Below are 13285 nucleotides of genomic sequence, written 5' to 3'. Positions count from 1 at the left end.
TGGAGCCTGCAGAGAAGGTGGGTCTTACTTTCTAATCCCTGAAAACTGTGAAATCTATAAAGTATTACTCAAATGAAGCCATTGGCTACATTGCACACTGATCCCGTAACAAAAATTGTGACAAGACCCCTATATGAGGGGAGACCTGAGTTTGGTGCTGGCTGGCTCCAGCTGATGCCTGGCCCCTTTGGTGATGCAACACAAGAGATCTCTGCTGCAAAGCTCTGTCCACCCTGCCTGAAACTGTCAGACCCACTGCTCGTGAATCTTGGCTATGTGGGTCATATTTATGAATTAAAGAGTACACATGTCTATCATACTGCCCTCTCCTTCTGAGCTTCCTTCATCTCCTCACATTGGAGCACAAATCCAGGTGACATTTCCCAGAACAAACATGCCTGGCTATTCTATCCACGCTTTCAGCCTGGCTGTACAAGCATGAGCCACTGCATCACTGCAGCCTCCTGCATGGTGAATAGCAGCACAGGCCAGCCCACACTGCAGTATTTACTTTTTTGCTAGGTGTGACAGGGACCATCAGCTGTTTCCTGGCATTTGCTTCATTATTAATGCTGGATGCTGTAGCCTTTGTTACTCACCAACTGCAGAAGCAACAGAGGGAGCAGAATACGTACTGAGGACGAGTTGGGGGCATCATAAGTCATAATTACAGTATAAGATCCAGGTATGAGAACAGCAAAATAATATCAAATTGGAAAACACAAAAAAACATTGTGTAGGGGATTCTCTATGAGATCATTTGTCTCTCCTCATCTCATCTTTCAGCAGGAGCAGTCCTACTGAATGTTTCCACAGAAATCTTCCCTTCACAATCTGCAAGTTCCCAGGGCATTTATTGTCCAGGAAATTGATCATAAATAAATAAACAAAACCCACTAATTCATATACATGAGGATCTTCTATTCACCCTCAGAACGGGAACAGGAACTTCTGTAGTCAAGCACTGTGAATATCTCCAGCTTTTTCGGTAAGCTTGTCTCCACTGTGATCCTACTCAAGCCTGAGTCAGGACTGAAGTCAACACTCGTTGCATTGCTTCTGCATCTGTCATGGCCCAAAGGGGAAAAAATATGGCTTGGGCCACTTTGAAAGTCAGATCCAAAATCCTCTTAAAACCTGTCACTTTAAATTGGAGCTATCAGTAAAAAGAATTAACATTTGTCAAGACACATCTACAGCTTTCAGACTCTGTTTTGCTCCAGGATATCTGTTGTAGTGTTGCATTTCCTCACATTTGGAGTGTGCCCCCTCAGTGTTGAGGTGGCTGCAGACAGCTGTGAATGAGAAGGGTGAGGGGGGTAGAGCAGGACGTGAGGAATGTGCAGGAGCTGTACAAGTTGAGTTCTTCTCTCAGATGCCACACAGATGCCAGGCAGCACAGGGTGTTTTCTCAAGTAGCAACTTCAGTTATACGAGTGCCCTTCACCATTTTTCCCATTGCTGATGAGGAACACTGTGTGGAACAAAGCATCATGGGGCTATCTCTTGCCTCACCGACTGCACTGTAAACATTAAGGAGCACCCACCTACTCCCTGTCAGACACCCACACCTCACCACTGCCTTTTTTTTACCTCTTGCCACCTCTCTTTTGGAACTGTAACATTTCACCCTCTTTAGAAGACGCATCTTGGTGCTTTCACTAGTAACACTTGTCCTGTCAGTCCTCACCAAGATAGCCACAATTTCACTGCAAGCAACCAAAAAAACAATGACTTCCAGATCATCCATAGCTCTGCAGCACTAGAGAAGTAAGGCCATAAAAGGGCAAATTGCAGAAGGTGGCCCTGATGGGTTGCTCAAGGTCAGCCTGAGGCTCACCACTGGTAGCTCTCCTCATGCTTTCTTCTCTGCTACCTGCACAGCCCATCCCATCTCTGTGTGAGGGGATTGGGGCAAGGGACCAGGGTCTCCCCTACACCAACCCTGCAGCCAAGGCTTCCCCCATAGGGGTGTCATAGATCACAGAATCATTTGATTTGGAAGGGACCCTTAAAAGACCATCTAGCCCAACTCCCCTGCAATGAACAAGGATGCCTACAGCTGGATCAGGTTGCTCATGGAAGGTGCTTCCCCTTCATTTGTTCAGGTCAAGCTGCTTGGCTTGATGACCTAATTTTTGTCTGAATATTACATTTTAAATACATGATTACCAAATCTACAGCTGAATGGTATTCTTAGTTCTCACTAGACCTTCCTGCATAGAAGCAATTTGTATCTCAGTCAGGGTAGAGGACATAGTGTGTATGCAACAAAGCTACTGGAGGCAGGCTGAGAAAATATAAATGAGCTTCATTTCCGTTGCTTTCAGGTTGCTTCCGTACAGACTCTTCAGTTCTTATTTACTGTAATCAGCTTCCATCTGATGGCAATTTGTAGGTAATTGTGCACTATAGTCTGTTCCATATTCACAGCAAAACTACATCCTTCTGAAAGCTAAAGTAAACCTCTGCAAATGCTTGAGCTCCAGAACGATGAAGAGGCCTCAGCCCAGGACACTCATTGTGCTGCTCCAGAGAAAGTACAGAAGCAAAACACATGGGCACCAGAAGCACAAAGCAGCTTTTTACATAGAGATTATTGCAATGACAAAGAAATTCAAAGCAAACTGAGATCTTCTGCTCTCCCTGCCCTGAGGACTGCCTCACAGTGGGTCACAGGGCTTCAGCATTGCCTCATACAGCCAGGGGAAATAGGGAAAGCCTCCTATGGAAAGCTTTTATTCCTGGCGGCAGTAGGTGAGTGTGCCATTAGTTTGAGCTCGGCTGGGCTGAGGTCAATAAAATCACCCAGGTCCTCATGCTTCTGGCTTCTCTCCAGTCATGACTGAATAGCTCATTAACCTTGGTTTGGCTGTTCTCATGGCACAGCCCTTTTTGAACTGATAGGGTCCTTCTCTGGAACAGGAATGATGTATTTGTGTTTGTAAAGTGCTGTGTAAATTTATGGCGCTACTTAAGTGCTGAACAGTAACAAACATAGCAAAGGTCAGTGCAGCTGCCAGCCTAAGCAGGGCTGTGAGAGATAAGCCTGGCATGAAAAAGATGTTCGTGTTACACTGAGATGGCAGCAGCCTCCCAGGCAGACTTGGGAGTTGCTGTCCTGAGAAGAAATGGAGCAGTGGTGTGAATACGCCTTTGCAGGGGCTGAGCAGCATGGGCACATTTAGGCAGTGGGTGCAGTTCAGAAAAGACCTTCCCTGCTGTCACTGCTGGAAGTTGTAATGGACTCAACTGGTTTAAGATTTCGGAGCAGACTGTGACCCAATTGTTCTCTGCCTCCTCCACCTAAAAGGTACTTACTTCCTCTGTAGTCCTTATCCTGGAGCACAGGCCTCCCTTGGCATTTGGAAGATGATTGGGGAGAGTATTTTGTGTGATAAGCCCGAAGCAAGACTGATTACATTTTGAATTAAGCTTTCTTATCAGACAGATCAGTTATTGCCTCTGTCCATTTCTGGTCAATGGGCTCCTTTGCTTTGCAGCCAGCAGTGTTTTAAAGCTCCTTTAACCTCTAAAATGCCAAAATCCCTGCGCAAACAAACCAACAAAGTGTGAAGTCAAATTCTCCACGGAGGTCTGCAAACTGCTGCTGAAAGGCATCTATGAAAGCTGCTTTGGGATAGCTAAACCCATTTAAATCCATTACAAGGCTTCAGAATTAAATTTGCATGCATCCAAGGCCTGTTCCTTCTCTCCCCGATAGCAGCAGGCCCAGCTGTCTGGAGAACATCAGCTCCACGTTTCAGTGCCTCAGTCTGTCACCTTGGCCTCCACCAGTTGACTTGGTGAGGCAAACCTGGCTGCTCCCAGCTTCTGCTTTCCCACACACCAGCCCCCTGATGGTGAAGGCAATGCAGATGTGAGTGTAAGCCGAGCCTATCTCAAAGGAGGCCTGTAAGCCACCCAGCAAGTGGAGCCCACGGGGGCTTTTACTGCACCAGCTGAACCCCTAGAGGCTGCAGGTCTATCCTTGGGCAGGTCCCAGGTAACAGCAGGACCTGGGAGCATTTGGGTAAGGGATCTTTTCCAGTCAGGCTGTGAGAACAGGGCACTGTGGCTGAAGCAGCTTTGCATGGTGGGATAGTAAAAGGGAAAATTCAAAGCAAGCGGAGCGTGAATAAAAGGCCAGATGTTGACTCTCATAGCACCTTCAGCAATCGCTGCTCCTCATTAGAGAACTAATGGTGCCAGAAGTGTCACGTGGCAGCTCTCTGCAGTAAGAGCCAGAGCGTAAATGAGCACTGCCATGCAGATTTAGGGTCCCAACCATCTTTGGGTGCAAAGGATCTTTATCAAAATGGATGGCTGCTACGGATGGATGAATTGCCATGGATATGTCAGTCAGGGTTAGAGAAATCACATCTTCCCACTGCCAGACAGAAATCCCCCGGGCTAGGCAGGCACCTCTGTCTGCTTTCAAACATGAACCAGTGCCATGTGTAACAGCAGCTGTGTGCTCCCAAAATACTTCCTTGCCACTAGGTTGCAGGGAGACAAAATCAGGCAGCCCAGCTTGCTTCTCTCTCCCTCTGCTCCAGCCCCATGGAGCCGCTGTGTGCAGACACCAGCCACAGCAGCCATGAGAAGCCTGAGGCTCCAATTGGTTTCTGATTGAAGTTTGGTGCCTGACTCCTGATGTGGGGCAGGGACAGCCTCCTTTCCTGAAAGTCATTCAGGGGAATGCTGAGCTGGTGTTCTTTTCTGGCTGTTCATAGTAAGCTATTCAGGGTTCCATTCAGGGAAGAAAAATAAATACAGTTATTAGTCTGTAAAAAGCTAACGAGTAAGGAAAGCTCAGTGACACATCCAGTATTATAAAAAAATATGTGGATTTTAACATCTTAATGTCTTTTTTTAAAATACAATATCTTTTTCTTTTTTGTCTTCAGAAATAAGACTAACCCTCTTTGATGTACCCAGTATTTTTCAGAAAGAATTTATGCATTTATCTGAGGACATCAGAGTGCTGCTGCTCTCTGTAAGGTGAGTAGTACTTCCTTCAATCTCTGATGTGCCCTTTGCCCGCATGTATTGCAAGTCCTGCTGTTGCAAGTGAATGTGAATAGGCATGTAGGGCTGGCTGCTAAATTCATGCAATGCTGACAGTTTGAACAGTTTGTGCTGCAAAATAATCATAGAATCATAGAACCATAGAATCATTTGAGTTGGAAGGTACCCGTAAGGGCCATCTAGTTCAATGAACAGGGACACCTGCAGCTAGATCAGGGTGCTCAGAGCCCCCTCAGCCTGACACTGAATGTGCCCAGGGGCATTCATCACCCCTCTGAGCAAACTGTTCTTGTGCCTCACCACCTTTAGTGTAAAAAACTTCTTATATCCCATCTAATTAATCTAACGTGATATAATGCTTATGCTATGTGGAGTGAGATGTTCTGCTAACCCTGTGAAAGCAGCTCTCTCCTGGTTTGGGCTTTCAGAAGAACAACCAGATGCAAGGTGATGGATGAGGAGAAACATAGGTTAGGAGCAGCCAGTGTGATAGAGCTGGCCCACAGCTGTGAGCGTTGGGTGAGGTGGGAGCAGCTGTAAGGAGAGGGAAGCAAAACTTCTGGTTGTATATGGCCTCATAGACTCAGTTCATTGCTGAGGGCTGGCTCTTGTACCACTGGGACAAATGCAGGACCTTCACTGGCCAACCTAGGTGTTTGTTGTTTGTTTTCCCACTGTGAGACAATAATACATAATAATACATAAATACATAATCAATCGTGGTGGTTGAGTCACTGTCCCTGAATGTGTTTAAGAGCCATTTGGATGTGGTACTTGGAGATATGATTTAGCAGAGGGTTGTTAGAGTTAGGGTACTATGGTTAGGCTGCGGTTGGACTTGATCTTTAAGGTCTTTTCCAACCTGAGTAATTCTATGATTCTATAATTCTGTGATATCCTTGTAACAAGATCAGAAATAGGCAAGGAACACTTCTTGATCTCCATTTGCTGCTCCTCTCTTTTTTGGTTCAGCACATAAGATGGTTTGTTTTTGTTTGTTTCTGTTTTCTTTGTCTGTTTATGTTTCAAATGTTTTCAATACAGTTATTATAGCACTCAAGTGCTTAAGCTTCTCTTTCACATAGCTTAAAGCATACATTGCTGAGGAGCAAGGATGTGATGGTGGAGGTATTAAATTTCTTTCAGTAAACCAGAGAAAGGTTTATTAATCCTCCAGCTTCTCGGGAATGTTGCCAGAACATGCAGTTTTAGCAGAAGAGAGCAAAGAGTGTGTGCTTGCAAGTGTATTTGCAGCTTTGCTCCTCAAGTTCTTCAGGCATGGAAATATTACATGTCTAATGAAGTGGCAATTACAAAAGCAACAGTCCTTATTAGTCCCTTTGGCAGTGAGGATAATTCTAGATGATTTTCATCCCACTCTTTGCAGAGTCCACTGGAATGCATAACCGATTTCTCAAGTCTTTCCAATAGCCTCAGGGGAATGAGCCTCATCTCCACTGGGGTTGTGTCCTGGATGGATTCTGTGAGCAGGTCTGTGAGTGACTTACGTTTTAACTGCCGCTTGAGAGGTAATAATGCTGCCACTGCAGATACAATTTGCAGGATGTACTACCAAAAAGATGCGAAAAACTACTTCTAGGCTTTGCAAATTGGCACACTAGGGATTTCCGCTGGGATGGGGAGGGGTAAATTTACACTTCAAACACTGAAGTGTGCCCTTGGATGCTTTTGCAGAGCTCCTTCAGAAGTTAATAAGGACCATGAAATTTAAGAAGATACAACTAAGCTTAACGGTGTCCTTCTAACTACACCATTTATATGGCTAATCTGTTTTAATGTGCTAACGCAGTTCTTAAATGAGTTTCTGAGTGCTTGAGCTGAGGCATCGGAAGGAGAAGAGGATGCTGGGAAGCATCTCCTAAATTCTCTTAAGACAAGGAACCAGGTGCCAACAAAAGAAACCCCAAACCTCCAATATTCCAAGATTGGGTTTATGTATCCAAAAGCTTTTCTTTTTTTTTTTCTTTTTTCTATCTAAGCTACTTTATTCAAGGAAAGATTAACTCTGCCTAGAAACTATTATCACGTCTAGGTATAAGCTTCTTTACTTTTTACTATTATTCTTACTTTTTTTTTTTTTTTTTAGTAACACTTATCTCTAAAGTGCTCCGGAGTCTAAGTTCCTAGTTGTGGGCGGAGTGAAATGGAAGAAAGGTTTTCTTTTTTATTCTTAAAGCAAATGTTTGACCCCTTCCTTGTTAGCAGGTTTTTAGCATCAGTAGGAATCTAAAATATGTTCATAACAACAAAAAAAGCTGTGTAAAATGGTGACTGAAGTGTTTCATTTTAACACTTTTGATGCAGTGAAGTGATGTAAGGCAGCCATCAGATATCCTGAATGGCAGATTGTGCCCAGCTCTGAAACAGGGGTTCAGACAAGGGGTTTCTTTCCAATGAAGGATTTTCTAAAGCAGCAGCAGCTCTAACTTTATTAGGAACAATTAAGATTTTTTTCTTTAATCAGTCCTCCTCAAGACAATTATGCTGGATCACATTCACATGCTAAATACACCAACGTCAGTTTAGCTCTGTCTACAGCAACTAAATAGAAAAGCCCACATTAAAAGAAATTGATTTGTTGATCTGATACAGGCAGAGAGTGCAGGAAGTTGCCAAAGCAGAATCACAGTGTCCACTTGCCTTGCTCTTGAAATAGGTTTATGTGGCAATAGTGTGGGTACTACAGAAACTCATGGAGGCATTGCAAAACCAGGGCAGAAACAGAAACAGAAGCATGAACTATTTTCCTTTATTTTTGAAGAAGATCAGATCAGAGAAAACATTTTAAAAGCAACTTTTTTGTTGTTTTCTTCTATTTTTTTATTATATATATATATATATATATATAATATATAATCATAGTTTATATATATATATATATATATATATATATATACACACACTATGATTATTATGCACCATTAGTTCCTCCTCTTCCCATCTGCCTTTCTCTGCCTTGGTTCCTGAGCTGCCAAAACCTTCAATGAAGAGGATGCAGAACAGTTCTCACAGCCTTCCAGGTGGCATGGGAAAATGGGAAGAAACAAAAGAAAGCATCACTTAAAAAGTCTACTCAGAAATAAAAGGGCTTGGATGCCTGAGCAACCTTCCTGGCTCCCAGTCTCCTAAGCTGTCTGCACTTTCCCACTTGTGTTTGCCAGAAGATTTGTTGTTCTTGCTACAGTCTGGCATCTCCTTCCCTTTAGGCACAAGGACCACCACTGAGACTGCCTGTATATCTTCATGGGGCTTGTTCCTTCTTGTGTACCCATGTATTCCATCATCTCTTCCTAGTGCAGCTTTCTAGCTCATCCATGGTCATGCAATTGACTTGCAGTAGTTTCCTCTGTGCTAAGTCAATAGAATTTTTTCAGTTCTATAAAGCTCTGGAGGCTAGAGGTACATCTGATATTCTAAAAAGAGGGATAGTAGGGGCAGATTAAATCTATAGGGTATATAATACAGTGTTTGACAGAGAGACACTTGAGTCCATCGTGAACCTGGTGGACCTTGGAGCTAATGGAGTACCTTATAAGCATGGAAGGGAAATTGCGATAGTTTTTGTCAAAGCCAAAGGGAAAGGTCTGGCCACTTCACATCTGTCACTCTAATAGATGCAATAAAGTTGATTTTTCCCTATGAAACCACTTTTCTAGCAGATCCAAACATTAGGCTCAGTGATTAACTATTGTCCTGCCAAAATTCTAGTTCATATTTATTTAGTCTGGTATATCAGTGCCTAGTATTGCACTTCAGTGAAAAGCCATAAAATACGAACACGTAAAAATGCAAATAAGAGCTTATTCTTTCAGAATAACACAGTATGAGGTACGACTTTTAAGAAAGAGATCATATGAAGGTTTTCCTTCAATGGCGTTGCTGACTGAAGTAGGAACCCTGCCACTTTTCGGAGTTCTCATCAGTATCTGTAACCATAGAGACCATAATATCTCCTTAAAAAAATATTGCCTCTTATCTGTTTTTTACCTGTTATCTATTATCCTGAGCTATAGGATTAAAGAACAATTGCAGGTAGAAGGAGCTCCAGAGCATCATGACTTAGATGAAGTTGTTCAGGTCTACATGTCGCCTCATTGCAAATATCTGCAAATACAGAGGATTCTTCTCCATAGCAGATTAACTGATCATCTGAATGTGAAGAGGACTAGGTAAAATTCTGTGCTATGGGATACCTTTTTCCCTCAGCACCCTCAACTGCACTCTGCCTGGTTCCATGACCACATTCAGATGATGCACATCATTACATCAGTTTGTTTTACCTTTCCTCAACAGTTCTGTAGCCATACAAGTCACTGTGTGCTTGGCACCACATGGCATCTTCATGGTTCTCCACTCTCCTCCCCAGTTTAATAGTAGATATGCAGCACCAGATGCAGTGGTGGCACAGCACTGGGCATCACCTGGCAGCAGCTGGTCAGACCTGGTCTTCCTGCTTCCATCCCTCATGCTCCTGTGCCAGACTGGGTGCCTTCAGCCTGCAGATTGGGTACAAAGGGAGAATGCTACTGCTTGAACTGGGAAATGTTTTCCCAGGCCACGAGAAAACATGATTTTGTTTTTAATTTCTTAATATCACTATTTACTCCTCTGCTTTGCTGGACTCTGCACTGCAGATCTATGAAATCCGTTGCAGTTTTGACCTTGATGTAATCCAACATGCTCTAATGAGGACGAACAGCAGTTCGCAACATTTAGCTGCTGTAAGAAATAAAGTCATTGTTGCCGCAGAATATTTGCTTATTGAAGAAAATTAAGGCAATGGGTATAAGAAATCCCACTGTGCTTTAATAATCCCATGGCTCAAAAAAGCCACCTGGATCTTGTGATTAAAACAGTGATGAGCCTAGTGAATTAATGCTGTGATAGTACAGCATTGCCTGTGAACAGTTAGCTTGACTGCTGGGTCTGGTGTATTTACAGCGGGCTAATCCCCAGCCTTACAAATGAAACTGAATTCCCTGGGGCAGTGTGTGTGTGTGATGCTGAATGGACTGAAAACAACTGACTTGCACCTATAGACTAGGGTTATACACACAGGGCTCTTATTTACTTACCCAGTTATGAGAAACTTGCAGTCAGCATGGTTAGTGGGGCTCCTGTTGGCCAGCATCCCTCGCTATGCTTTATAAAGACAGAGATGGAAGAAGATTCAGAACAAGCAAAACTTGAATTGATACCAGCCTGAAGCCTCTATTGATGTCTCCAACACAGCAAAGCCAGCTTCCCAGGGAAGAGCTGGACCCTGTCCAAGTCAGGCTTCAATAACATGGGAAATGGAAGGAAGGATAAGAAAGAAAACAATGCTGAGAGCAGACTGCAGAATACTGATCATCAGATGTTGTAAATTCTGATGGTACCATGGATGTTAATGGCTCATCAGGACATTTTTCTCCTCCAGACCCAGACAGATCTGAATGTTGGTTCTTTTACAGTAAGTTCTTCCTTACTGTTCAGTCATGCAGATGAATAATAATATGGAAGTGGAACCAGAAGTTTTCTATGTGGAATAAAAAAAAAAGGAGCTTTTTAATGGGCCTTTTTTCTACACAGGCAGTCCATAAGCTATTTAATTTGTAAGGCATAGTCTGGGACAGAGAAGGAAAACAAAAAGTGACCTTAGATCACATGTAGGATGCAAAAAGTTCAAGGAAAAAATCCTTTCAGATTACGACTACCTGGTCCTCCTTCATGCCTTCTTTCTCTCCCCCTTTTCCCCATCTCTCCCTCCAAAAAAAATTATAAAATCAGGTTTTGTGTGCTTGCTTCTCCCATGTACCATGGGAGTAATGTTCCATTACTTTAAATAACCCAGAGCTGTAACTTCAGGAGCAGACCCACAGAACTTGGTTCAAAATGCATCAGTGTGCTTAGCAGCATGAGGCAGCTGTCAAAACCGAGGAGATGCTTGACTTTTCCATTTGTCTTTTTGACATCTCAATGGGTGACCAAAAAGTGAAATTTAATGCAGGGTACTCACAGGAATGGCTTCATGTAAGGAAACGAAGCTCGGTGTACCCACCTTCATGTGCAGCTAGGAAAATCTTGGTGCTTCACAGCTCTATTGCAAGAACTGACGTATGTGAAGTCTTTGTATATTTCTGGATGTAAAGTGCCATTGGTAAGGCATTTCTTCAAACTGTTCCCAGTCAGTGCTCATCTTTTCTGATGACATGCTTCTGCATGATGGAAAAGATTCCAAAACATTCTTGAAAGAAGAGCATCCCCCGTGTGAAGTACTCAGCTTGCTGGTTCAAGCAAATTCCATGCACCTAAGAGACACCATTCAGTTTGCTGCTTCTGTTTTCTCTTTCCTGAAATTTATCTTGACTTGGGGCACTTCAAGTTTACCCACTGTTACACGAACAAGAAACAGGTTTTTGCATCAGGAACCTGTAAAGCTCAGCATTCAAAAGAAGTATGGATAAGCCAATTAAAAAAAGAAAAAGAAAAGCCTTGAAGCCTTTGAAGGGTCAATAAACTGCTTTTAGGCAGCTAGTAGTAGAAATTTAACCATGATTATTTTTTCCCCATGAATTATTAACACGTGCCATAAAAATGCTATCAGCAGAGGACAAATAGGGCATTCTGAGAGAATTTTGAGTTTGATATTTTCAGCTAGACGCCAAAAAGAAATGCCCTCTTCAATGACACAGCTATTAAAGCACAGCCAACCATAAAAGCAGTGAAAGTTTTATACTCTTACTGTTACCTCAAAATCCAACAGAGGGAGAGAATGAGGCAAGTCTGTCCCCCATTTACTAGTGGCAGAGATCTCACCTTATCATTGTGACCGAGAAACTAAAACTCAGGGAACTAATCATATCGTTTCACTGTAAAAGCATCTGAAAATAATTTTCTAAGATACTGGAAGAATACAGCTTTGTCAGAGACCAGCGTTTTTAGTTTTACAAATTTAATTCTCTTCATAAATATTTCTGAGAAAAATGTATATATATATATATATATATATTTCCCAGAAAATTATTTCAGTACATGTTGTCTAAACTTCAAAATCAATAGCAGTGGTCCTGCCTGGCCTTGTCATTTTCTAATGGGCTCCGTAACAGCCATTAGCTTCATCTTGATACAGAAACTGACTTAAGGAGTTTGTCTGATGTTAGGGAAACATATAAATGGTTCTAAGACTAAACTGGAGTAATTAAGGAGGGAGGGAGTCCTTGCTCCAGCACATGAAGGATTCTGTCCCCCACAGACAACACTGTGAGTCTTTCCCTTCTAGTCACTGCCTGGGTGTAACCTGGCTTCCCAAGGATGCAGCTTTCCAAATTCCCAGTTGAAAGAAGTCCTAACCTGGCCTGAATGACACGTTGAAGACCAGAAAGAGAGACAACAAAAATACCTGCTCTTTCTTGCCTGCTTTTTCGTTCCTGTAATTTTTTCCAAATTCCAGCACTGTCTTCAGTTCTCTAAGCTATTGATTTTCTGCACCAATCATTATCTTGTCTATCCACGCAGAGATTACTCTTAAGAAAAGAGTGAAAAGATGAACTGCAATTGAAGGTAGCTGCCTCCATAGCCCCTCAGGTGCTGCAGACTTCAGTCAGCATCCCAGGTTGGATATTAGATTTTAGTGGGCCTGGACAGCTATGAAAAGTGCACGGTACCAGACTTCTTCTTAGTTCATGCTCCTGAGTAATAATATCTCCATCTGAGAGCATGGAAGATTTGGATTGCTGAATGTCATGGTTTTATGATTTTTGGTAACTGGTATTTCACGTCATAACATCATGTAGAGCACTGCGAGTTAAAGAAGAAAGCCAGTGCTGCTGAGAGCCAGGGGACTCCCCTCTTCTCAGGGTAAGGACTAGTTCCCAGCCCAACTCCATTGAGGAGTACTGGGAAGACACAAAAATTATTCCCTCTGAGGGCTGCAGAGATGGAGAGGGTATCTGGCTGTGTTAGTCTAGGCCTTCCAGTTGATTTGGAGGGTAGATCTCTGCAGGCTGTAGCTGAACTATGTCAGATGGGGGCTTCAGGATTACAGTAGGAAATGAGAAGTATTTTCAGAAGTAGGGTGGGCAGATCTCCTTTGTCAGGATGAAGTGAGTAATGAAGGAGCTTGATATTTTGGGGCACAAAGATTATTGTCATAACATTAGTCAAACAAAAAATCAGAAGAGCATGCCTTCATGTTTTTCTCATTCTTCTGAATTAAGTGCTTTTAGAATAGTTTGGACTGATGGGTATATCA

General features: G+C 42.9%; 1 long non-coding RNA gene across 1 annotated transcript; it reads right to left on the bottom strand.

Annotated features, from left to right (window-relative positions):
* Positions 1-7948: 7948 nt before the first annotated feature.
* On the bottom strand, positions 7949-11514 carry LOC107311712. Its single transcript, XR_001554202.2, has 4 exons — positions 11093-11514; positions 10128-10194; positions 9333-9548; positions 7949-8065 (listed from the first exon to the last, which is right to left on the bottom strand). It is a non-coding gene; the product is annotated as an uncharacterized LOC107311712 (long non-coding RNA).
* Between the last annotated feature and the right edge of the window lie 1771 nt (positions 11515-13285).

The sequence above is a fragment of the Coturnix japonica genome, chromosome 3 (assembly GCF_001577835.2).
Source record: "Coturnix japonica isolate 7356 chromosome 3, Coturnix japonica 2.1, whole genome shotgun sequence".
Lineage (NCBI taxonomy): Eukaryota > Metazoa > Chordata > Aves > Galliformes > Phasianidae > Coturnix > Coturnix japonica.
Note: the sequence above shows the minus strand (reverse complement) of the source record. Positions and strands in the feature narration are given on the sequence as shown.